The sequence below is a fragment of the Schistocerca cancellata genome, chromosome 2, assembly GCF_023864275.1.
Source record: "Schistocerca cancellata isolate TAMUIC-IGC-003103 chromosome 2, iqSchCanc2.1, whole genome shotgun sequence".
Taxonomy (NCBI): domain Eukaryota; kingdom Metazoa; phylum Arthropoda; class Insecta; order Orthoptera; family Acrididae; genus Schistocerca; species Schistocerca cancellata.
Window position 1 is genome coordinate 1,110,826,210 of NC_064627.1, and position 23,193 is coordinate 1,110,849,402.

Here is a 23,193-nt window from a genome sequence, read left to right on the forward strand (position 1 = left end):
TTTTGGTCTCTCACAGTCGTTTCTCGCGCCTGCCCTCTACATATATGCCCGTTTCCAAGCGTCAGCTTTCGCGTCAGCCGAGCAAAGTCGAGACAAGTCGACACATGGAGACACACGATGCTGTGAAACGAAATCCGGCGACTAGCGCACTGGCTACACGGAGTGAGACGTGGGGCGAAGGAAAACTATTCGTAACGCGACAGTTCTCAGTTACGAGGATCGCGTTACGTTACGTGGAATATCCCTAGAAGAAAAATGTACGTGTCGTGCGGTGGCCGGGAATCGAACCCGGATCAACTGCTTGGGAAGCAACCATGCTGACCGTTACACCACCACCGCATTGCGCTGCGCTTCACTCACGCCGCGATGTGTCGGCTACCCTCCTGCCACCAGAGGCCGAAGGCGAAGGCGCTGTAGGCGCTCAACGCCAGGGCGGAGGTGAGCACATCTGAACGCAGTGTGTAGGTGCTGCTAGGACGATGTAGCGTAACTAGAAGCAGAACTGACAGCCGTTGAAGAAACTGCCCTTTAATTTACAGCAGCGTGATAAAAGAAATATCTAATGTGACGTACTTACTGACGATCCAGAGACGATTGAGCATATGTGTGCCAGTCCAGAAGTAGAAAGCGCGTACGTATCATAGTGTTAAGTTGGTTAGTTTGATGCTCGCCTGGAGCATATCATTGGCTTCCCGTAAGGGTGAAATGCACAGCGTAGCCGTTGATAGGGAACGGCCTTTTCTTGTCATTCGTTGTTTTCTCTGCGCCAATGTAAAAATTGATAATCAGAGTTCTGCTCGTTCTACTAAAGACAGATGGCGTCGGAAAACAACGGTGTAAGGCACCATATTTAAGCTGTGGTTCCCGAAAGTGAGGGTGGGGTGCAACCTCACATCTGACAACTCGTCTAAAATACTCTAAAAAAACGTATTTCCTTCGCACAAGAAAAAACAAGCAAATTTCGTAGTCAGGCTCTGGAGATGAAGCTAGAAACGACGGCAGCACGTTATTTGCGCTCGCACGTCAGATTGGCCGAGCGGTCTAAGGCGCCAGATTTAAGCTCTGGTTCCCGAAAGGGAGCGTGGGTTCGAACCCCACATCTGACAATGAATTTTAAATATTCCAAAACTGCCCATTTCCTTCGTGCGGGAAAGCAAGTAAATTACGCGCAAACAGGTTCGAGAGATATTATTAGAGACGGCAGTGATTACGGAGCTTGCCCTGCAAGTCTGATTGCCTGGCGGTCAGAAGGAATGGAAAGCTGTTAGGAGACATGGCTTTCAGCCAGGCGACCCGGATTCGATTCCCGGTAGCCGAACATACTTTTGTTTGCTGAGTCTTGGCTATTCTCAGGGCGTTTACGTTTTCTTTGTGTTGTGCTTTTTGGGTCCAAGCGTCAAGAAAGCAAAAGTCAACGAAAACAGATACGTGTATAAATGACTGGCAGGGCAGTAACGAAGGTGGATGAGCCGGTGGACCGGGTATTGGACTGCTGACGTGGCCCCATTGCACAGCTCGTCAGCTCAGTAGGTTAGAGCGCCGTGCTGTGAACACAAAGGCCATGTATTCGATCGCAGCAAGTGCCATTTAATTTTTCTCTCGTAAAAGACAGTGCTTCCTCCAGCGAGACACTGCCATGTAAATACCAAGTGACATGCACAACAAGCAATATGTCTGCACGTTTCGCGGCGTTGTGGCTAACGGCCATAGCACGCTGAGTGCAGCGGTTCTCGTCTGTTCATTGTAGTTAAGAACCGTTGGGCGTGGTTAGTACTTGGACGGGTGACCAGCTGGGAGCTCGACCTGCATTTGGCTTCTTTCATTTTGCCTTTTTACTTCGGTTTCGTTGCTGCTTAGCGTTAATGATGCTGTCCAGCACGCTGACGCCACTCTTGCCTCTCGGTACACTAAGGCGCGAATCTGTGGCCACAATAAAATGAAAGGTTCTGTCGTGTGTTTGTCGTTTTTTGGTCTCTCACAGTCGTTTCTCGCGCCTGCCCTCTACATATATGCCCGTTTCCAAGCGTCAGCTTTCGCGTCAGCCGAGCAAAGTCGAGACAAGTCGACACATGGAGACACACGATGCTGTGAAACGAAATCCGGCGACTAGCGCACTGGCTACACGGAGTGAGACGTGGGGCGAAGGAAAACTATTCGTAACGCGACAGTTCTCAGTTACGAGGATCGCGTTACGTTACGTGGAATATCCCTAGAAGAAAAATGTACGTGTCGTGCGGTGGCCGGGAATCGAACCCGGATCAACTGCTTGGGAAGCAACCATGCTGACCGTTACACCACCACCGCATTGCGCTGCGCTGCGCTTCACTCACGCCGCGATGTGTCGGCTACCCTCCTGCCACCAGAGGCCGAAGGCGAAGGCGCTGTAGGCGCTCAACGCCAGGGCGGAGGTGAGCACATCTGAACGCAGTGTGTAGGTGCTGCTAGGACGATGTAGCGTAACTAGAAGCAGAACTGACAGCCGTTGAAGAAACTGCCCTTTAATTTACAGCAGCGTGATAAAAGAAATATCTAATGTGACGTACTTACTGACGATCCAGAGACGATTGAGCATATGTGTGCCAGTCCAGAAGTAGAAAGCGCGTACGTATCATAGTGTTAAGTTGGTTAGTTTGATGCTCGCCTGGAGCATATCATTGGCTTCCCGTAAGGGTGAAATGCACAGCGTAGCCGTTGATAGGGAACGGCCTTTTCTTGTCATTCGTTGTTTTCTCTGCGCCAATGTAAAAATTGATAATCAGAGTTCTGCTCGTTCTACTAAAGACAGATGGCGTCGGAAAACAACGGTGTAAGGCACCATATTTAAGCTGTGGTTCCCGAAAGTGAGGGTGGGGTGCAACCTCACATCTGACAACTCGTCTAAAATACTCTAAAAAAACGTATTTCCTTCGCACAAGAAAAAACAAGCAAATTTCGCAGTCAGGCTCTGGAGATGAAGCTAGAAACGACGGCAGCACGTTATTTGCGCTCGCACGTCAGATTGGCCGAGCGGTCTAAGGCGCCAGATTTAAGCTCTGGTTCCCGAAAGGGAGCGTGGGTTCGAACCCCACATCTGACAATGAATTTTAAATATTCCAAAACTGCCCATTTCCTTCGTGCGGGAAAGCAAGTAAATTACGCGCAAACAGGTTCGACAGATATTATTAGAGACGGCAGTGATTACGGAGCTTGCCCTGCAAGTCTAATTGCCTGGCGGTCAGAAGGAATGGAAAGCTGTTAGGAGACATGGCTTTCAGCCAGGCGACCCGGATTCGATTCCCGGTAGCCGAACATACTTTTGTTTGCTGAGTCTTGGCTATTCTCAGGGCGTTTACGTTTTCTTTGTGTTGTGCTTTTTGGGTCCAAGCGTCAAGAAAGCAAAAGTCAACGAAAACAGATACGTGTATAAATGACTGGCAGGGCAGTAACGAAGGTGGATGAGCCGGTGGACCGGGTATTGGACTGCTGACGTGGCCCCATTGCACAGCTCGTCAGCTCAGTAGGTTAGAGCGCCGTGCTGTGAACACAAAGGCCATGTATTCGATCGCAGCAAGTGCCATTTAATTTTTCTCTCGTAAAAGACAGTGCTTCCTCCAGCGAGACACTGCCATGTAAATACCAAGTGACATGCACAACAAGCAATATGTCTGCACGTTTCGCGGCGTTGTGGCTAACGGCCATAGCACGCTGAGTGCAGCGGTTCTCGTCTGTTCATTGTAGTTAAGAACCGTTGGGCGTGGTTAGTACTTGGACGGGTGACCAGCTGGGAGCTCGACCTGCATTTGGCTTCTTTCATTTTGCCTTTTTACTTCGGTTTCGTTGCTGCTTAGCGTTAATGATGCTGTCCAGCACGCTGACGCCACTCTTGCCTCTCGGTACACTAAGGCGCGAATCTGTGGCCACAATAAAATGAAAGGTTCTGTCGTGTGTTTGTCGTTTTTTGGTCTCTCACAGTCGTTTCTCGCGCCTGCCCTCTACATATATGCCCGTTTCCAAGCGTCAGCTTTCGCGTCAGCCGAGCAAAGTCGAGACAAGTCGACACATGGAGACACACGATGCTGTGAAACGAAATCCGGCGACTAGCGCACTGGCTACACGGAGTGAGACGTGGGGCGAAGGAAAACTATTCGTAACGCGACAGTTCTCAGTTACGAGGATCGCGTTACGTTACGTGGAATATCCCTAGAAGAAAAATGTACGTGTCGTGCGGTGGCCGGGAATCGAACCCGGATCAACTGCTTGGGAAGCAACCATGCTGACCGTTACACCACCACCGCATTGCGCTGCGCATCACTCACGCCGCGATGTGTCGGCTACCCTCCTGCCACCAGAGGCCGAAGGCGAAGGCGCTGTAGGCGCTCAACGCCAGGGCGGAGGTGAGCACATCTGAACGCAGTGTGTAGGTTGGTTGGTTGGTTTGGGGGATTAAAGGGACCAGACTGCTATGGTCATCGGTCCCTTTTTCCAAAGACAAAGAACACCCACAGAGAATAAAAACGAGGAACAAAAGAGATCACAGACGATACAGGACAAGAGAAACTGAGACAAAGACAAGACAAAACGAACTAAAAGCACACAGAGTGTGACGGTGGTTGGCCGACCAGAGAAATAAAAAAGGAAAAGCCAACCACTAGAAACACATTAAAAAATCAGTTTAAAACCGGAGGCCAAAGGCCAGAATCAACACAAAACAATAAGATAAAAATAGAAACACTCAGAGTAAAGAATAAAAACCCCCTGCCCGAATAAAACGTAAAACTAAGTCAGCCATAGCCGGGTCATCTGTTAAAAGGGCAGGGAGCGAGTCAGGCAGTGCGAACGACTGCCTGAGCGCAGCTAAAAACGGACACTCCAATAAAACATGAACCACGGATAAAACGGAGCCGCAGCGACATAGAGGCGCATCCTCACGGCGCAATAAGTGGCCGTGGGTAAGCCGAGTGTGCCCAATGCGCAGCCGGCAGAGGACAACAGACTCCTGGCGAGAAACCCGCAAGGAGGAGCGCCACACACCGGTAGCCCCCTTGATGGCCCGAAGTTTGTTGCGTGAAGGCAGGGCGCGCCATTCAGTGTCCCAAAGGTCCAGAATTTTGCGGCGTAGGAACGCCCGCAAATCGGTCTCCGGGAGGCCAACGTCCAGAGGTGGTGCACTAGTCGCCTCTTTCGCCAGCCGGTCAACATTCTCGTTGCCGGGGATCCCAACATGGCCTGGGGTCCACACGAAGACCGCAGAGCGGCCGCAACGCGCAAGAGTATGCAGGGACTCATGGATAGCCATCACCAGACGGGAACGAGGAAAACACTGGTCGAGTGCTCGTAAACTGCTCAGGGAATCGCTACAGATAACGAACGACTCACCTGAGCAGGAGCGGATATACTCTAGGGCTCGAAAGATGGCAACCAGCTCAGCAGTGTAAACGCTGCAGCCAGCCGGCAAAGAACGTTGTTCGGAATGGTTCCCTAGAGTGAGCGCATACCCGACTCGACCAGCAACCATCGAGCCGTCGGTGTAAACAATGCCAGAGCCCTGATACGTGGCCAGGATGGAATAAAAGCGGCGGCGGAAGGCCTCTGGAGGGACTGAGTCCTTCGAGCCCTGTGCCAAGTCGAGCCGAAGGCAAGGGCGAGGAACGCACCACGGGGGTGTACGCAGAAGTGCCCGGAAAGGAGGTGGAACAGGGACAAGCCCAAGCCCGGAGAGAAGCTCCTTGACGCGTATGGCGATCGGACAACCCGACCGGGGCCGACGTTCCGGCAGACGGACGACTGACTGCGGGAACAGGAGACGATAGTTAGGATGCCCGGGCGAGCTTAGAACATGGGCAGCATAAGCGGCCAGCAAACGTTGGCGCCGGAACCGCAGTGGAGGGACACCTGCCTCCACGAGTAAGCTGTCCACAGGGCTGGTGCGGAAAGCACCAGTGGCAAGGCGTATCCCGCTGTGGAGGATTGGGTCCAGCACCCGCAACGCAGACGGGGATGCTGAGCCATATGCCAGGCACCCATAATCCAGACGGGACTGGATTAACGCCTGGTAGAGCCGTAACAGGGTAGAGCGGTCGGCTCCCCAGCGGGTGTGGCTCAAGCATCTCAGAGCGTTTAGATGCCGCCAACACGTCTGTTTAAGCTGCTGGATATGAGGCAGCCAAGTCAACTGGGCATCAAAAACCACCCCCAAAAACCTGTGGGTCTCCACCACAGCAAGGAGTTCGTCGGCAAGATAAAGCCGCGGCTCAGGATGGACTGTTCGGCGCCGGCAGAAATGTATAACGCGGGTCTTGGCTGCCGAAAACTGAAACCCATGCGCTACAGCCCAAGACTGCGCCTTACGGATAGCGCCCTGTAGCTGACGTTCAACAGCGGCAATGCCAGTAGAGCTGTAATAAAGGCAGAAGTCGTCAGCATACAGGGAAGCGGAGACAGAATTTCCCACGGCCGCAGCAAGCCCGTTAATGGCTATTAAAAACAGACAGACACTTAAAACAGAGCCCTGTGGCACACCGTTCTCCTGGACGTGGGAGGAACTATACGAGGCCGCGACTTGCACGCGGAAGGTACGACACGACAGAAAATTGCGGATAAAAATCGGCAGAGGACCCCGAAGACCCCATCCATGGAGCGTAGAAAGAATGTGATGACGCCACGTCGTATCGTACGCCTTCCGCATGTCGAAAAAGACAGCGACCAGGTGCTGACGGCGGGAAAAGGCAGTACGGATGGCCGACTCCAGGCTCACCAGATTGTCGGCGGCGGAGCGGCCTTTACGGAACCCACCCTGAGATGGAGCCAGAAGGCCTCGAGACTCCAGTACCCAATGCAAGCGCCGGCTCACCATCCGTTCAAGCAACTTGCAAAGAACGTTGGTGAGGCTAATGGGACGGTAGCTGTCCACCTCCAGAGGGTGCTTTCCAGGTTTCAAAACGGGGATAACAATGCCTTCCCGCCATTGCGACGGAAACTCCCCCTCGACCCAAAGACGGTTGTAAAGATCGAGAAGGCGCCGCTGGCAGTCCACTGAAAGGTGTTTCAGCATCTGACAGTGGATGCCATCTGGCCCAGGAGCGGTATCAGGGCAAGCAGCGAGGGCACTGCGAAATTCCCACTCACTAAATGGAGCATTGTAAGATTCCGGGTGGTTGGTGCGAAACGAAAGGCTCCGACGTTCCATCCGCTCTTTAATGGAGCGGAAGGCCTGGGGGTAATTCGCAGAAGCGGAACTCATAGCAAAATGCGCTGCTAAGCGATTGGCAATGACGTCGGAGTCAGTACAAACTGCTCCATTCAGTGAGAGCGCAGGGACGCTGGCAGGTGGCCGATAGCCGTAGACGCGTCGAATCTTGGCCCAGACCTGCGAAGGAGTGACATGGAGGCCAATGGTGGACACATACCGCTCCCAGCACTCCTTCTTGCCTTGGCGGATAAGGAGGCGGGCCCGCGCACGCAGCCGTTTGAAGGCGATAAGGTGGTCGAGGGAGGGGTGTCGCTTGTGACGCTGGAGCGCCCGCCGGCGATCTTTAATCGCTTCAGCGATCTCAGGCGACCACCAAGGCACAGCCTTCCGCCGAGGGGACCCACAGGAATGGGGAATGGCAGATTCGGCGGCAGTAACGATGCCGGTGGTGACCGATTGAACGACCGCATCAATGTCATCGGTAGAGAGAGGCTCAAAAGCGGCAGTGGAGGAGAACAAGTCCCAGTCAGCCTTATTCATAGCCCATCTGCGAGGGTGCCCAGAAGAGGGGCGCTGTGGTAGTGACAAAAAGATCGGAAAATGGTCACTACCACACAGGTCGTCATGCACACTCCATTGGACAGACGGTAAGAGGCTATGGCTACAGATTGAAAGGTCAATGGCGGAGTAGGTGCCATGCGCCACACTGAAGTGTGTGAAGGCACCATCATTTAACAGCGAGAGATCGAGCTGCGACAATAAATGCTCAATGATGGCGCCTCGACCTGTTGCCACTGACCCACCCCACAGAGGGTTATGAGCGTTGAAGTCGCCCAATAGCAAGAAAGGTGGCGGCAATTGGGCGACCAGTGCAGCCAGGACATGCTGCGAGACATCACCATCCGGTGGAATGTAAAGGCTGCAGACGGTAACAGCCTGTGGCGTCCACACACGTACAGCGACAGCCTCTAAAGGCGTCTGGAGAGGGACAGACTCGCTGTGCAGAGTGTGAAGGATATAAATGCAGACGCCACCAGACACCCTTTCATAAGCTGCTCGGTTCTTGTAATAACCCCGATAGCCACGGAGGGCGGGGGTTCGCATCGCCGGAAACCAAGTTTCCTGCAGAGCAATGCAGAAGAAAGGGCGAAGGCTGAGAAGTTGGCGGAGCTCAGCTAGATGGTGGAAGAAACCGCTGCAGTTCCACTGGAGGATGGTATTAGCCATGGATGGGAAAGGCGTGAAGGGACTGGGGAGGCAGATTACGCCTCCGGGGCCCCTGCTGCTACTGAGTCACCACCTGGACAACAGCTATCTACTGCATCCGAGGGACTGGCGAGATCCATGTCCTCAGCGGACGCCAGGATCTCCACCTCATCCTCGGACGCAGAGGGAGAAGGTTGCGGTGGGACAGGTGCCACCGCAATTTCAGGATGCTTGGGAGCCTTTTTCTTTGACTGCTTTGCGCGCTGAGCCTTAGGTGGTTCTGGCTGGGAGGGCCTCACTGGGTCAGTCTCTGGGACTGAAGACGACCGTGACGCCCTACGACCAGCGACCGGTGATTGTTTGACAACCTTGCGGGTGTCCACTTTGGCACTGGGCAAAGCCTGGGATGGGAGGGCCCCAAGGGACCCCTTCCGAGCGAGAGGAGCCGAAGAAGGCTCACGCTTCTCCGGCTGTGAAGGGGGAACAGATGTCCCCGGTGGTTGGGGTGGTGTTGCTCCTGAAGTAGATGGAGCAGGAGCAACAGGGAGTGAAGTGCCCCCCACAACCAAGGGGGCCGGTGAATGCTGACCGAGCTGAGATCGAACTGGTGTTGCAGCAGCGGCATAACTAGTTGGCATTGGCACAGGATGTAGCCGCTCAAATTTCCGCCTTGCCTCGGTGTAGGACAGGCGGTCCAGGGTCTTATATTCCATTATCTTCCTTTCCTTCTGAAAGATCCTACAGTCCGGCGAGCAGGGGGAATGGTGTTCTCCGCAGTTAACACAGATAGGAGGCGGGGCACATGGAGTATCAGGATGCGAAGGACGTCCACAATCCCGACACGTGATGCTGGAAGTACAGCGAGATGACATGTGCCCGAACTTCCAGCATTTAAAACACCGCATCGGAGGAGGGATATATGGCTTCACATCACAACGGTAAACCATCACCTTAACCTTTTCGGGTAAGATTGGTTGGTTGGTTTGGGGGATTAAAGGGACCAGACTGCTATGGTCATCGGTCCCTTTTTCCAAAGACAAAGAACACCCACAGAGAATAAAAACGAGGAACAAAAGAGATCACAGACGATACAGGACAAGAGAAACTGAAACAAAGACAAGACAAAACGAACTAAAAGCACACAGAGTGTGACGGTGGTTGGCCGACCAGAGAAATAAAAAAGGAAAAGCCAACCACTGGAAACACATTAAAAAATCAGTTTAAAACCGGAGGCCAAAGGCCAGAATCAACACAAAACAATAAGATAAAAACAGAAACACTCAGAGTAAAGAATAAAAACCCCCTGCCCGAATAAAACGTAAAACTAAGTCAGCCATAGCCGGGTCATCTGTTAAAAGGGCAGGGAGCGAGGCAGGCAGTGCGAACGACTGCCTGAGCGCAGCTAAAAACGGACACTCCAATAAAACATGAACCACGGATAAAACGGAGCCGCAGCGACATAGAGGCGCATCCTCACGGCGCAATAAGTGGCCGTGGGTAAGCCGAGTGTGCCCAATGCGCAGCCGGCAGAGGACAACAGACTCCTTGCGAGAAACCCGCAAGGAGGAGCGCCACACACCGGTAGCCCCCTTGATGGCCCGAAGTTTGTTGCGTGAAGGCAGGGCGCGCCATTCAGTGTCCCAAAGGTCCAGAATTTTGCGGCGTAGGAACGCCCGCAAATCGGTCTCCGGGAGGCCAACGTCCAGAGGTGGTGCACTAGTCGCCTCTTTCGCCAGCCGGTCAACATTCTCGTTGCCGGGGATCCCAACATGGCCTGGGGTCCACACGAAGACCGCAGAGCGGCCGCAACGCGCAAGAGTATGCAGGGACTCATGGATAGCCATCACCAGACGGGAACGAGGAAAACACTGGTCGAGTGCTCGTAAACTGCTCAGGGAATCGCTACAGATAACGAACGACTCACCTGAGCAGGAGCGGATATACTCTAGGGCTCGAAAGATGGCGACCAGCTCAGCAGTGTAAACGCTGCAGCCAGCCGGCAAAGAACGTTGTTCGGAATGGTTCCCTAGAGTGAGCGCATACCCGACTCGACCAGCAACCATCGAGCCGTCGGTGTAAACAATGCCAGAGCCCTGATACGTGGCCAGGATGGAATAAAAGCGGCGGCGGAAGGCCTCTGGAGGGACTAAGTCCTTCGAGCCCTGTGCCAAGTCTAGCCGAAGGCAAGGGCGAGGAACGCACCACGGGGGTGTACGCAGAAGTGCCCGGAAAGGAGGTGGAACAGGGACAAGCCCAAGCCCGGAGAGAAGCTCCTTGACGCGTATGGCGATCGGACAACCCGACCGGGGCCGACGTTCCGGCAGACGGACGACTGACTGCGGGAACAGGAGACGATAGGTAGGATGCCCGGGCGAGCTTAGAACATGGGCAGCATAAGCGGCCAGCAAACGTTGGCGCCGGAACCGCAGTGGAGGGACACCTGCCTCCACGAGTAAGCTGTCCACAGGGCTGGTGCGGAAAGCACCAGTGGCAAGGCGTATCCCGCTGTGGAGGATTGGGTCCAGCACCCGCAACGCAGACGGGGATGCTGAGCCATATGCCAGGCACCCATAATCCAGACGGGACTGGATTAACGCCTGGTAGAGCCGTAACAGGGTAGAGCGGTCGGCTCCCCAGCGGGTGTGGCTCAAGCATCTCAGAGCGTTTAGATGCCGCCAACACGTCTGTTTAAGCTGCTGGATATGAGGCAGCCAAGTCAACCGGGCATCAAAAACCACCCCCAAAAACCTGTGGGTCTCCACCACAGCAAGGAGTTCGTCGGCAAGATAAAGCCGCGGCTCAGGATGGACTGTTCGGCGCCGGCAGAAATGTATAACGCGGGTCTTGGCTGCCGAAAACTGAAACCCATGCGCTACAGCCCAAGACTGCGCCTTACGGATAGCGCCCTGTAGCTGACGTTCAACAGCTGCAATGCCAGTAGAGCTGTAATAAAGGCAGAAGTCGTCAGCATACAGGGAAGCGGAGACAGAATTTCCCACGGCCGCAGCAAGCCCGTTAATGGCTATTAAAAACAGACAGACACTTAAAACAGAGCCCTGTGGCACACCGTTCTCCTGGACGTGGGAGGAACTATACGAGGCCGCGACTTGCACGCGGAAGGTACGACACGACAGAAAATTGCGGATAAAAATCGGCAGAGGACCCCGAAGACCCCATCCATGGAGCGTAGAAAGAATGTGATGACGCCACGTCGTATCGTACGCCTTCCGCATGTCGAAAAAGACAGCGACCAGGTGCTGACGGCGGGAAAAGGCAGTACGGATGGCCGACTCCAGGCTCACCAGATTGTCGGCGGCGGAGCGGCCTTTACGGAACCCACCCTGAGATGGAGCCAGAAGGCCTCGAGACTCCAGTACCCAATGCAAGCGCCGGCTCACCATCCGTTCAAGCAACTTGCAAAGAACGTTGGTGAGGCTAATGGGACGGTAGCTGTCCACCTCCAGAGGGTGCTTTCCAGGTTTCAAAACGGGGATGACAATGCCTTCCCGCCATTGCGACGGAAACTCCCCCTCGACCCAAAGACGGTTGTAAAGATCGAGAAGGCGCCGCTGGCAGTCCACTGAAAGGTGTTTCAGCATCTGACAGTGGATGCCATCTGGCCCAGGAGCGGTATCAGGGCAAGCAGCGAGGGCACTGCGAAATTCCCACTCACTAAATGGAGCATTGTAAGATTCTGGGTGGTTGGTGCGAAACGAAAGGCTCCGACGTTCCATCCGCTCTTTAATGGAGCGGAAGGCCTGGGGGTAATTCGCAGAAGCGGAACTCATAGCAAAATGCTCTGCTAAGCGATTGGCAATGACGTCGGAGTCAGTACAAACTGCTCCATTCAGTGAGAGCGCAGGGACGCTGGCAGGTGGCCGATAGCCGTAGACGCGTCGAATCTTGGCCCAGACCTGCGAAGGAGTGACATGGAGGCCAATGGTGGACACATACCGCTCCCAGCACTCCTTCTTGCCTTGGCGGATAAGGAGGCGGGCCCGCGCACGCAGCCGTTTGAAGGCGATAAGGTGGTCGAGGGAGGGGTGTCGCTTGTGACGCTGGAGCGCCCGCCGGCGATCTTTAATCGCTTCAGCGATCTCAGGCGACCACCAAGGCACAGCCTTCCGCCAAGGGGACCCACAGGAATGGGGAATGGCAGATTCGGCGGCAGTAACGATGCCGGTGGTGACCGATTGAACCACCGCATCAATGTCATCGGTAGAGAGAGGCTCAAAAGCGGCAGTGGAGGAGAACAAGTCCCAGTCAGCCTTATTCATAGCCCATCTGCTAGGGTGCCCAGAAGAGGGGCGCTGTGGTAGTGACAAAAAGATCGGAAAATGGTCACTACCACACAGGTCGTCATGCACACTCCATTGGACAGACGGTAAGAGGCTATGGCTACAGATTGAAAGGTCAATGGCGGAGTAGGTGCCATGCGCCACACTGAAGTGTGTGAAGGCACCATCATTTAACAGCGAGAGATCGAGCTGCGACAATAAATGCTCAATGATGGCGCCTCGACGTGTTGCCACTGACCCCCCCCACAGAGGGTTATGAGCGTTGAAGTCGCCCAATAGCAAGAAAGGTGGCGGCAATTGGGCGACCAGTGCAGCCAGGACATGCTGCGAGACATCACCATCCGGTGGAATGTAAAGACTGCAGACGGTAACAGCCTGTGGCGTCCACACGCGTACAGCGACAGCCTCTAAAGGCGTCTGGAGAGGGACAGACTCGCTGTGCAGAGTGTGAAGGACATAAATGCAGACGCCACCAGACACCCTTTCATAAGCTGCTCGGTTCTTGTAATAACCCCGATAGCCACGGAGGGCGGGGGTTCGCATCGCCGGAAACCAAGTTTCCTGCAGAGCAATGCAGAAGAAAGGGCGAAGGCTGAGAAGTTGGCGGAGCTCAGCTAGATGGTGGAAGAAACCGCTGCAGTTCCACTGGAGGATGGTATTAGCCATGGATGGGAAAGGCGTGAAGGGACTGGGGAGGCAGATTACGCCTCCGGGGCCCCTGCTGCTACTGAGTCACCACCTGGACAACAGCTATCTACTGCATCCGAGGGACTGGCGAGATCCATGTCCTCAGCGGACGCCAGGATCTCCACCTCATCCTCGGACGCAGAGGGAGAAGGTTGCGGTGGGACAGGTGCCACCGCAATTTCAGGATGCTTGGGAGCCTTTTTCTTTGACTGCTTTGCGCGCTGAGCCTTAGGTGGTTCTGGCTGGGAGGGCCTCACTGGGTCAGTCTCTGGGACTGAAGACGACCGTGACGCCCTACGACCAGCGACCGGTGATTGTTTGACAACCTTGCGGGTGTCCACTTTGGCACTGGGCAAAGCCTGGGATGGGAGGGCCCCAAGGGACCCCTTCCGAGCGAGAGGAGCCGAAGAAGGCTCACGCTTCTCCGGCTGTGAAGGGGGAACAGATGTCCCCGGTGGTTGGGGTGGTGTTGCTCCTGAAGTAGATGGAGCAGGAGCAACAGGGAGTGAAGTGCCCCCCACAACCAAGGGGGCCGGTGAATGCTGACCGAGCTGAGATCGAACTGGTGTTGCAGCAGCGGCATAACTAGTTGGCATTGGCACAGGATGTAGCCGCTCAAATTTCCGCCTTGCCTCGGTGTAGGACAGGCGGTCCAGGGTCTTATATTCCATTATCTTCCTTTCCTTCTGAAAGATCCTACAGTCCGGCGAGCAGGGGGAATGGTGTTCTCCGCAGTTAACACAGATAGGAGGCGGGGCACATGGAGTATCAGGATGCGAAGGACGTCCACAATCCCGACACGTGATGCTGGAAGTACAGCGAGATGACATGTGCCCGAACTTCCAGCATTTAAAACACCGCATCGGAGGAGGGATATATGGCTTCACATCACAACGGTAAACCATCACCTTAACCCTTTCGGGTAAGACATCACCCTCAAAGGCCAAGATGAAGGCACCGGTGGCTACCTGATTATCCCTCGGACCCCGATGGACGCGCCGGACGAAGTGAACACCTCGTCGTTCGAGGTTGGCGCGTAATTCATCGTCGGACTGCAGAAGAAGATCCCTGTGGAATATTATACCCTGGACCATGTTCAGACTCTTATGCGGCGTGATGTTAACTGAAACATCCCCCAACTTGTCACAATTGAGCAACCTCCGTGACTGGGCAGAGGATGCCGTTTTGATGAGCACAGAACCAGAGCGCATCTTGGACAAGCCCTCCACCTCCCCGAACTTGTCCTCTAAATGCTCCACAAAAAACTGGGGCTTGGTTGACATAAACGATTCCCCATCAACTCGCGTACACACAAGGAACCGGGGTGAATAGTCTCCACTGCCTTCTTTTGCCATACGTTCCTCCCATGGAGTGGCCAGGGAGGGAAATGATCGTGGATCGTATTTCCTGCCGTTGAGGTTAGACCTCGATCGCTTAGAGACTGCTGGTGGTGGCCCACCAGCGAGAGATGATGTACCACGCTTCATTGCGGGTCATCCGCCCTGATGCCACCTACTCCGACCAAGGGCCCTCCCCACGGGCGCCACCCAGCCACAGCAAAGGCCACCTGGCAGGATGGCCATTGCCGGGAGTCCCGATGCCCCGGGGCGATGGGCATCTACTCCTTGGCATACGTGGGGAGTTAACGGCGCAGGCATCAGTAGAGCGATCCCTGTGTTGTCAGGGGGCTACAACCAAGAGGGTACATGGCGGCCCCACCACAACGGACTGGCTACCGTGCTGGATCTTAGGTGCAAAAAATGGCCAAGGTCGTCGTCGCAGTTAAAAGAAACGCTGCAGAGTGCAGTGTGGTAATCGCCCAAAAGATCGAAAACGAGCGGGACACCATTGCAACGACGAGAAAGACGGCTAAAGGTCTAATTGCACGACGGATACAGTGCACCATGTAAGGCGCCCTTCCCCAATTGGCTCGCTCTTCGGAATAATTTAGAAAGATGGAGGTCAAACCCGAGAGGGGACCATCACATAAGGCCGAAACATGTGAGACTCCTTTTAGTCGCCTCTTACGACAGGCAGGAATACCGCGGGCCTATTCTAACCCCCGAACCCGCAGGGGGAGCAGTGTGTAGGTGCTGCTAGGACGATGTAGCGTAACTAGAAGCAGAACTGACAGCCGTTGAAGAAACTGCCCTTTAATTTACAGCAGCGTGATAAAAGAAATATCTAATGTGACGTACTTACTGACGATCCAGAGACGATTGAGCATATGTGTGCCAGTCCAGAAGTAGAAAGCGCGTACGTATCATAGTGTTAAGTTGGTTAGTTTGATGCTCGCCTGGAGCATATCATTGGCTTCCCGTAAGGGTGAAATGCACAGCGTAGCCGTTGATAGGGAACGGCCTTTTCTTGTCATTCGTTGTTTTCTCTGCGCCAATGTAAAAATTGATAATCAGAGTTCTGCTCGTTCTACTAAAGACAGATGGCGTCGGAAAACAACGGTGTAAGGCACCATATTTAAGCTGTGGTTCCCGAAAGTGAGGGTGGGGTGCAACCTCACATCTGACAACTCGTCTAAAATACTCTAAAAAAACGTATTTCCTTCGCACAAGAAAAAACAAGCAAATTTCGCAGTCAGGCTCTGGAGATGAAGCTAGAAACGACGGCAGCACGTTATTTGCGCTCGCACGTCAGATTGGCCGAGCGGTCTAAGGCGCCAGATTTAAGCTCTGGTTCCCGAAAGGGAGCGTGGGTTCGAACCCCACATCTGACAATGAATTTTAAATATTCCAAAACTGCCCATTTCCTTCGTGCGGGAAAGCAAGTAAATTACGCGCAAACAGGTTCGAGAGATATTATTAGAGACGGCAGTGATTACGGAGCTTGCCCTGCAAGTCTGATTGCCTGGCGGTCAGAAGGAATGGAAAGCTGTTAGGAGACATGGCTTTCAGCCAGGCGACCCGGATTCGATTCCCGGTAGCCGAACATACTTTTGTTTGCTGAGTCTTGGCTATTCTCAGGGCGTTTACGTTTTCTTTGTGTTGTGCTTTTTGGGTCCAAGCGTCAAGAAAGCAAAAGTCAACGAAAACAGATACGTGTATAAATGACTGGCAGGGCAGTAACGAAGGTGGATGAGCCGGTGGACCGGGTATTGGACTGCTGACGTGGCCCCATTGCACAGCTCGTCAGCTCAGTAGGTTAGAGCGCCGTGCTGTGAACACAAAGGCCATGTATTCGATCGCAGCAAGTGCCATTTAATTTTTCTCTCGTAAAAGACAGTGCTTCCTCCAGCGAGACACTGCCATGTAAATACCAAGTGACATGCACAACAAGCAATATGTCTGCACGTTTCGCGGCGTTGTGGCTAACGGCCATAGCACGCTGAGTGCAGCGGTTCTCGTCTGTTCATTGTAGTTAAGAACCGTTGGGCGTGGTTAGTACTTGGACGGGTGACCAGCTGGGAGCTCGACCTGCATTTGGCTTCTTTCATTTTGCCTTTTTACTTCGGTTTCGTTGCTGCTTAGCGTTAATGATGCTGTCCAGCACGCTGACGCCACTCTTGCCTCTCGGTACACTAAGGCGCGAATCTGTGGCCACAATAAAATGAAAGGTTCTGTCGTGTGTTTGTCGTTTTTTGGTCTCTCACAGTCGTTTCTCGCGCCTGCCCTCTACATATATGCCCGTTTCCAAGCGTCAGCTTTCGCGTCAGCCGAGCAAAGTCGAGACAAGTCGACACATGGAGACACACGATGCTGTGAAACGAAATCCGGCGACTAGCGCACTGGCTACACGGAGTGAGACGTGGGGCGAAGGAAAACTATTCGTAACGCGACAGTTCTCAGTTACGAGGATCGCGTTACGTTACGTGGAATATCCCTAGAAGAAAAATGTACGTGTCGTGCGGTGGCCGGGAATCGAACCCGGATCAACTGCTTGGGAAGCAACCATGCTGACCGTTACACCACCACCGCATTGCGCTGCGCTTCACTCACGCCGCGATGTGTCGGCTACCCTCCTGCCACCAGAGGCCGAAGGCGAAGGCGCTGTAGGCGCTCAACGCCAGGGCGGAGGTGAGCACATCTGAACGCAGTGTGTAGGTGCTGCTAGGACGATGTAGCGTAACTAGAAGCAGAACTGACAGCCGTTGAAGAAACTGCCCTTTAATTTACAGCAGCGTGATAAAAGAAATATCTAATGTGACGTACTTACTGACGATCCAGAGACGATTGAGCATATGTGTGCCAGTCCAGAAGTAGAAAGCGCGTACGTATCATAGTGTTAAGTTGGTTAGTTTGATGCTCGCCTGGAGCATATCATTGGCTTCCCGTAAGGGTGAAATGCACAGCGTAGCCGTTGATAGGGAACGGCCTTTTCTTGTCATTCGTTGTTTTCTCTGCGCCAATGTAAAAATTGATAATCAGAGTTCTGCTCGTTCTACTAAAGACAGATGGCGTCGGAAAACAACGGTGTAAGGCACCATATTTAAGCTGTGGTTCCCGAAAGTGAGGGTGGGGTGCAACCTCACATCTGACAACTCGTCTAAAATACTCTAAAAAAACGTATTTCCTTCGCACAAGAAAAAACAAGCAAATTTCGCAGTCAGGCTCTGGAGATGAAGCTAGAAACGACGGCAGCACGTTATTTGCGCTCGCACGTCAGATTGGCCGAGCGGTCTAAGGCGCCAGATTTAAGCTCTGGTTCCCGAAAGGGAGCGTGGGTTCGAACCCCACATCTGACAATGAATTTTAAATATTCCAAAACTGCCCATTTCCTTCGTGCGGGAAAGCAAGTAAATTACGCGCAAACAGGTTCGAGAGATATTATTAGAGACGGCAGTGATTACGGAGCTTGCCCTGCAAGTCTGATTGCCTGGCGGTCAGAAGGAATGGAAAGCTGTTAGGAGACATGGCTTTCAGCCAGGCGACCCGGATTCGATTCCCGGTAGCCGAACATACTTTTGTTTGCTGAGTCTTGGCTATTCTCAGGGCGTTTACGTTTTCTTTGTGTTGTGCTTTTTGGGTCCAAGCGTCAAGAAAGCAAAAGTCAACGAAAACAGATACGTGTATAAATGACTGGCAGGGCAGTAACGAAGGTGGATGAGCCGGTGGACCGGGTATTGGACTGCTGACGTGGCCCCATTGCACAGCTCGTCAGCTCAGTAGGTTAGAGCGCCGTGCTGTGAACACAAAGGCCATGTATTCGATCGCAGCAAGTGCCATTTAATTTTTCTCTCGTAAAAGACAGTGCTTCCTCCAGCGAGACACTGCCATGTAAATACCAAGTGACATGCACAACAAGCAATATGTCTGCACGTTTCGCGGCGTTGTGGCTAACGGCCATAGCACGCTGAGTGCAGCGGTTCTCGTCTGTTCATTGTAGTTAAGAACCGTTGGGCGTGGTTAGTACTTGGACGGGTGACCAGCTGGGAGCTCGACCTGCATTTGGCTTCTTTCATTTTGCCTTTTTACTTCGGTTTCGTTGCTGCTTAGCGTTAATGATGCTGTCCAGCACGCTGACGCCACTCTTGCCTCTCGGTACACTAAGGCGCGAATCTGTGGCCACAATAAAATGAAAGGTTCTGTCGTGTGTTTGTCGTTTTTTGGTCTCTCACAGTCGTTTCTCGCGCCTGCCCTCTACATATATGCCCGTTTCCAAGCGTCAGCTTTCGCGTCAGCCGAGCAAAGTCGAGACAAGTCGACACATGGAGACACACGATGCTGTGAAACGAAATCCGGCGACTAGCGCACTGGCTACACGGAGTGAGACGTGGGGCGAAGGAAAACTATTCGTAACGCGACAGTTCTCAGTTACGAGGATCGCGTTACGTTACGTGGAATATCCCTAGAAGAAAAATGTACGTGTCGTGCGGTGGCCGGGAATCGAACCCGGATCAACTGCTTGGGAAGCAACCATGCTGACCGTTACACCACCACCGCATTGCGCTGCGCTTCACTCACGCCGCGATGTGTCGGCTACCCTCCTGCCACCAGAGGCCGAAGGCGAAGGCGCTGTAGGCGCTCAACGCCAGGGCGGAGGTGAGCACATCTGAACGCAGTGTGTAGGTGCTGCTAGGACGATGTAGCGTAACTAGAAGCAGAACTGACAGCCGTTGAAGAAACTGCCCTTTAATTTACAGCAGCGTGATAAAAGAAATATCTAATGTGACGTACTTACTGACGATCCAGAGACGATTGAGCATATGTGTGCCAGTCCAGAAGTAGAAAGCGCGTACGTATCATAGTGTTAAGTTGGTTAGTTTGATGCTCGCCTGGAGCATATCATTGGCTTCCCGTAAGGGTGAAATGCACAGCGTAGCCGTTGATAGGGAACGGCCTTTTCTTGTCATTCGTTGTTTTCTCTGCGCCAATGTAAAAATTGATAATCAGAGTTCTGCTCGTTCTACTAAAGACAGATGGCGTCGGAAAACAACGGTGTAAGGCACCATATTTAAGCTGTGGTTCCCGAAAGTGAGGGTGGGGTGCAACCTCACATCTGACAACTCGTCTAAAATACTCTAAAAAAACGTATTTCCTTCGCACAAGAAAAAACAAGCAAATTTCGCAGTCAGGCTCTGGAGATGAAGCTAGAAACGACGGCAGCACGTTATTTGCGCTCGCACGTCAGATTGGCCGAGCGGTCTAAGGCGCCAGATTTAAGCTCTGGTTCCCGAAAGGGAGCGTGGGTTCGAACCCCACATCTGACAATGAATTTTAAATATTCCAAAACTGCCCATTTCCTTCGTGCGGGAAAGCAAGTAAATTACGCGCAAACAGGTTCGAGAGATATTATTAGAGACGGCAGTGATTACGGAGCTTGCCCTGCAAGTCTGATTGCCTGGCGGTCAGAAGGAATGGAAAGCTGTTAGGAGACATGGCTTTCAGCCAGGCGACCCGGATTCGATTCCCGGTAGCCGAACATACTTTTGTTTGCTGAGTCTTGGCTATTCTCAGGGCGTTTACGTTTTCTTTGTGTTGTGCTTTTTGGGTCCAAGCGTCAAGAAAGCAAAAGTCAACGAAAACAGATACGTGTATAAATGACTGGCAGGGCAGTAACGAAGGTGGATGAGCCGGTGGACCGGGTATTGGACTGCTGACGTGGCCCCATTGCACAGCTCGTCAGCTCAGTAGGTTAGAGCGCCGTGCTGTGAACACAAAGGCCATGTATTCGATCGCAGCAAGTGCCATTTAATTTTTCTCTCGTAAAAGACAGTGCTTCCTCCAGCGAGACACTGCCATGTAAATACCAAGTGACATGCACAACAAGCAATATGTCTGCACGTTTCGCGGCGTTGTGGCTAACGGCCATAGCACGCTGAGTGCAGCGGTTCTCGTCTGTTCATTGTAGTTAAGAACCGTTGGGCGTGGTTAGTACTTGGACGGGTGACCAGCTGGGAGCTCGACCTGCATTTGGCTTCTTTCATTTTGCCTTTTTACTTCGGTTTCGTTGCTGCTTAGCGTTAATGATGCTGTCCAGCACGCTGACGCCACTCTTGCCTCTCGGTACACTAAGGCGCGAATCTGTGGCCACAATAAAATGAAAGGTTCTGTCGTGTGTTTGTCGTTTTTTGGTCTCTCACAGTCGTTTCTCGCGCCTGCCCTCTACATATATGCCCGTTTCCAAGCGTCAGCTTTCGCGTCAGCCGAGCAAAGTCGAGACAAGTCGACACATGGAGACACACGATGCTGTGAAACGAAATCCGGCGACTAGCGCACTGGCTACACGGAGTGAGACGTGGGGCGAAGGAAAACTATTCGTAACGCGACAGTTCTCAGTTACGAGGATCGCGTTACGTTACGTGGAATATCCCTAGAAGAAAAATGTACGTGTCGTGCGGTGGCCGGGAATCGAACCCGGATCAACTGCTTGGGAAGCAACCATGCTGACCGTTACACCACCACCGCATTGCGCTGCGCTTCACTCACGCCGCGATGTGTCGGCTACCCTCCTGCCACCAGAGGCCGAAGGCGAAGGCGCTGTAGGCGCTCAACGCCAGGGCGGAGGTGAGCACATCTGAACGCAGTGTGTAGGTGCTGCTAGGACGATGTAGCGTAACTAGAAGCAGAACTGACAGCCGTTGAAGAAACTGCCCTTTAATTTACAGCAGCGTGATAAAAGAAATATCTAATGTGACGTACTTACTGACGATCCAGAGACGATTGAGCATATGTGTGCCAGTCCAGAAGTAGAAAGCGCGTACGTATCATAGTGTTAAGTTGGTTAGTTTGATGCTCGCCTGGAGCATATCATTGGCTTCCCGTAAGGGTGAAATGCACAGCGTAGCCGTTGATAGGGAACGGCCTTTTCTTGTCATTCGTTGTTTTCTCTGCGCCAATGTAAAAATTGATAATCAGAGTTCTGCTCGTTCTACTAAAGACAGATGGCGTCGGAAAACAACGGTGTAAGGCACCATATTTAAGCTGTGGTTCCCGAAAGTGAGGGTGGGGTGCAACCTCACATCTGACAACTCGTCTAAAATACTCTAAAAAAACGTATTTCCTTCGCACAAGAAAAAACAAGCAAATTTCGCAGTCAGGCTCTGGAGATGAAGCTAGAAACGACGGCAGCACGTTATTTGCGCTCGCACGTCAGATTGGCCGAGCGGTCTAAGGCGCCAGATTTAAGCTCTGGTTCCCGAAAGGGAGCGTGGGTTCGAACCCCACATCTGACAATGAATTTTAAATATTCCAAAACTGCCCATTTCCTTCGTGCGGGAAAGCAAGTAAATTACGCGCAAACAGGTTCGAGAGATATTATTAGAGACGGCAGTGATTACGGAGCTTGCCCTGCAAGTCTGATTGCCTGGCGGTCAGAAGGAATGGAAAGCTGTTAGGAGACATGGCTTTCAGCCAGGCGACCCGGATTCGATTCCCGGTAGCCGAACATACTTTTGTTTGCTGAGTCTTGGCTATTCTCAGGGCGTTTACGTTTTCTTTGTGTTGTGCTTTTTGGGTCCAAGCGTCAAGAAAGCAAAAGTCAACGAAAACAGATACGTGTATAAATGACTGGCAGGGCAGTAACGAAGGTGGATGAGCCGGTGGACCGGGTATTGGACTGCTGACGTGGCCCCATTGCACAGCTCGTCAGCTCAGTAGGTTAGAGCGCCGTGCTGTGAACACAAAGGCCATGTATTCGATCGCAGCAAGTGCCATTTAATTTTTCTCTCGTAAAAGACAGTGCTTCCTCCAGCGAGACACTGCCATGTAAATACCAAGTGACATGCACAACAAGCAATATGTCTGCACGTTTCGCGGCGTTGTGGCTAACGGCCATAGCACGCTGAGTGCAGCGGTTCTCGTCTGTTCATTGTAGTTAAGAACCGTTGGGCGTGGTTAGTACTTGGACGGGTGACCAGCTGGGAGCTCGACCTGCATTTGGCTTCTTTCATTTTGCCTTTTTACTTCGGTTTCGTTGCTGCTTAGCGTTAATGATGCTGTCCAGCACGCTGACGCCACTCTTGCCTCTCGGTACACTAAGGCGCGAATCTGTGGCCACAATAAAATGAAAGGTTCTGTCGTGTGTTTGTCGTTTTTTGGTCTCTCACAGTCGTTTCTCGCGCCTGCCCTCTACATATATGCCCGTTTCCAAGCGTCAGCTTTCGCGTCAGCCGAGCAAAGTCGAGACAAGTCGACACATGGAGACACACGATGCTGTGAAACGAAATCCGGCGACTAGCGCACTGGCTACACGGAGTGAGACGTGGGGCGAAGGAAAACTATTCGTAACGCGACAGTTCTCAGTTACGAGGATCGCGTTACGTTACGTGGAATATCCCTAGAAGAAAAATGTACGTGTCGTGCGGTGGCCGGGAATCGAACCCGGATCAACTGCTTGGGAAGCAACCATGCTGACCGTTACACCACCACCGCATTGCGCTGC

The 23,193-nt window shown here is 52.9% G+C and overlaps 13 non-coding genes across 13 annotated transcripts; 6 read left to right on the plus strand and 7 right to left on the minus strand.

Annotated features, from left to right (window-relative positions):
• Positions 1-267: 267 nt before the first annotated feature.
• On the minus strand, positions 268-339 carry Trnag-ccc (transfer RNA glycine (anticodon CCC)). Its single transcript has one exon. It is a non-coding gene; the product is annotated as a tRNA-Gly (tRNA).
• A 683-nt stretch (positions 340-1,022) lies between these two features.
• On the plus strand, positions 1,023-1,106 carry Trnal-uaa (transfer RNA leucine (anticodon UAA)). Its single transcript has one exon. It is a non-coding gene; the product is annotated as a tRNA-Leu (tRNA).
• A 1,126-nt stretch (positions 1,107-2,232) lies between these two features.
• Positions 2,233-2,304, minus strand: Trnag-ccc (transfer RNA glycine (anticodon CCC)). The gene has a single exon. It is a non-coding gene; the product is annotated as a tRNA-Gly (tRNA).
• Positions 2,305-2,992: 688 nt separating this feature from the next.
• Positions 2,993-3,076, plus strand: Trnal-uaa (transfer RNA leucine (anticodon UAA)). Its single transcript has one exon. It is a non-coding gene; the product is annotated as a tRNA-Leu (tRNA).
• A 1,126-nt stretch (positions 3,077-4,202) lies between these two features.
• Trnag-ccc (transfer RNA glycine (anticodon CCC)) lies at positions 4,203-4,274 on the minus strand. The gene has a single exon. It is a non-coding gene; the product is annotated as a tRNA-Gly (tRNA).
• An 11,732-nt stretch (positions 4,275-16,006) lies between these two features.
• On the plus strand, positions 16,007-16,090 carry Trnal-uaa (transfer RNA leucine (anticodon UAA)). The gene has a single exon. It is a non-coding gene; the product is annotated as a tRNA-Leu (tRNA).
• A 1,126-nt stretch (positions 16,091-17,216) lies between these two features.
• On the minus strand, positions 17,217-17,288 carry Trnag-ccc (transfer RNA glycine (anticodon CCC)). The gene has a single exon. It is a non-coding gene; the product is annotated as a tRNA-Gly (tRNA).
• A 683-nt stretch (positions 17,289-17,971) lies between these two features.
• Trnal-uaa (transfer RNA leucine (anticodon UAA)) lies at positions 17,972-18,055 on the plus strand. The gene has a single exon. It is a non-coding gene; the product is annotated as a tRNA-Leu (tRNA).
• Positions 18,056-19,181: 1,126 nt separating this feature from the next.
• Positions 19,182-19,253, minus strand: Trnag-ccc (transfer RNA glycine (anticodon CCC)). The gene has a single exon. It is a non-coding gene; the product is annotated as a tRNA-Gly (tRNA).
• A 683-nt stretch (positions 19,254-19,936) lies between these two features.
• Trnal-uaa (transfer RNA leucine (anticodon UAA)) lies at positions 19,937-20,020 on the plus strand. The gene has a single exon. It is a non-coding gene; the product is annotated as a tRNA-Leu (tRNA).
• Positions 20,021-21,146: 1,126 nt separating this feature from the next.
• On the minus strand, positions 21,147-21,218 carry Trnag-ccc (transfer RNA glycine (anticodon CCC)). Its single transcript has one exon. It is a non-coding gene; the product is annotated as a tRNA-Gly (tRNA).
• A 683-nt stretch (positions 21,219-21,901) lies between these two features.
• Trnal-uaa (transfer RNA leucine (anticodon UAA)) lies at positions 21,902-21,985 on the plus strand. Its single transcript has one exon. It is a non-coding gene; the product is annotated as a tRNA-Leu (tRNA).
• A 1,126-nt stretch (positions 21,986-23,111) lies between these two features.
• On the minus strand, positions 23,112-23,183 carry Trnag-ccc (transfer RNA glycine (anticodon CCC)). The gene has a single exon. It is a non-coding gene; the product is annotated as a tRNA-Gly (tRNA).
• Positions 23,184-23,193: the final 10 nt, after the last annotated feature.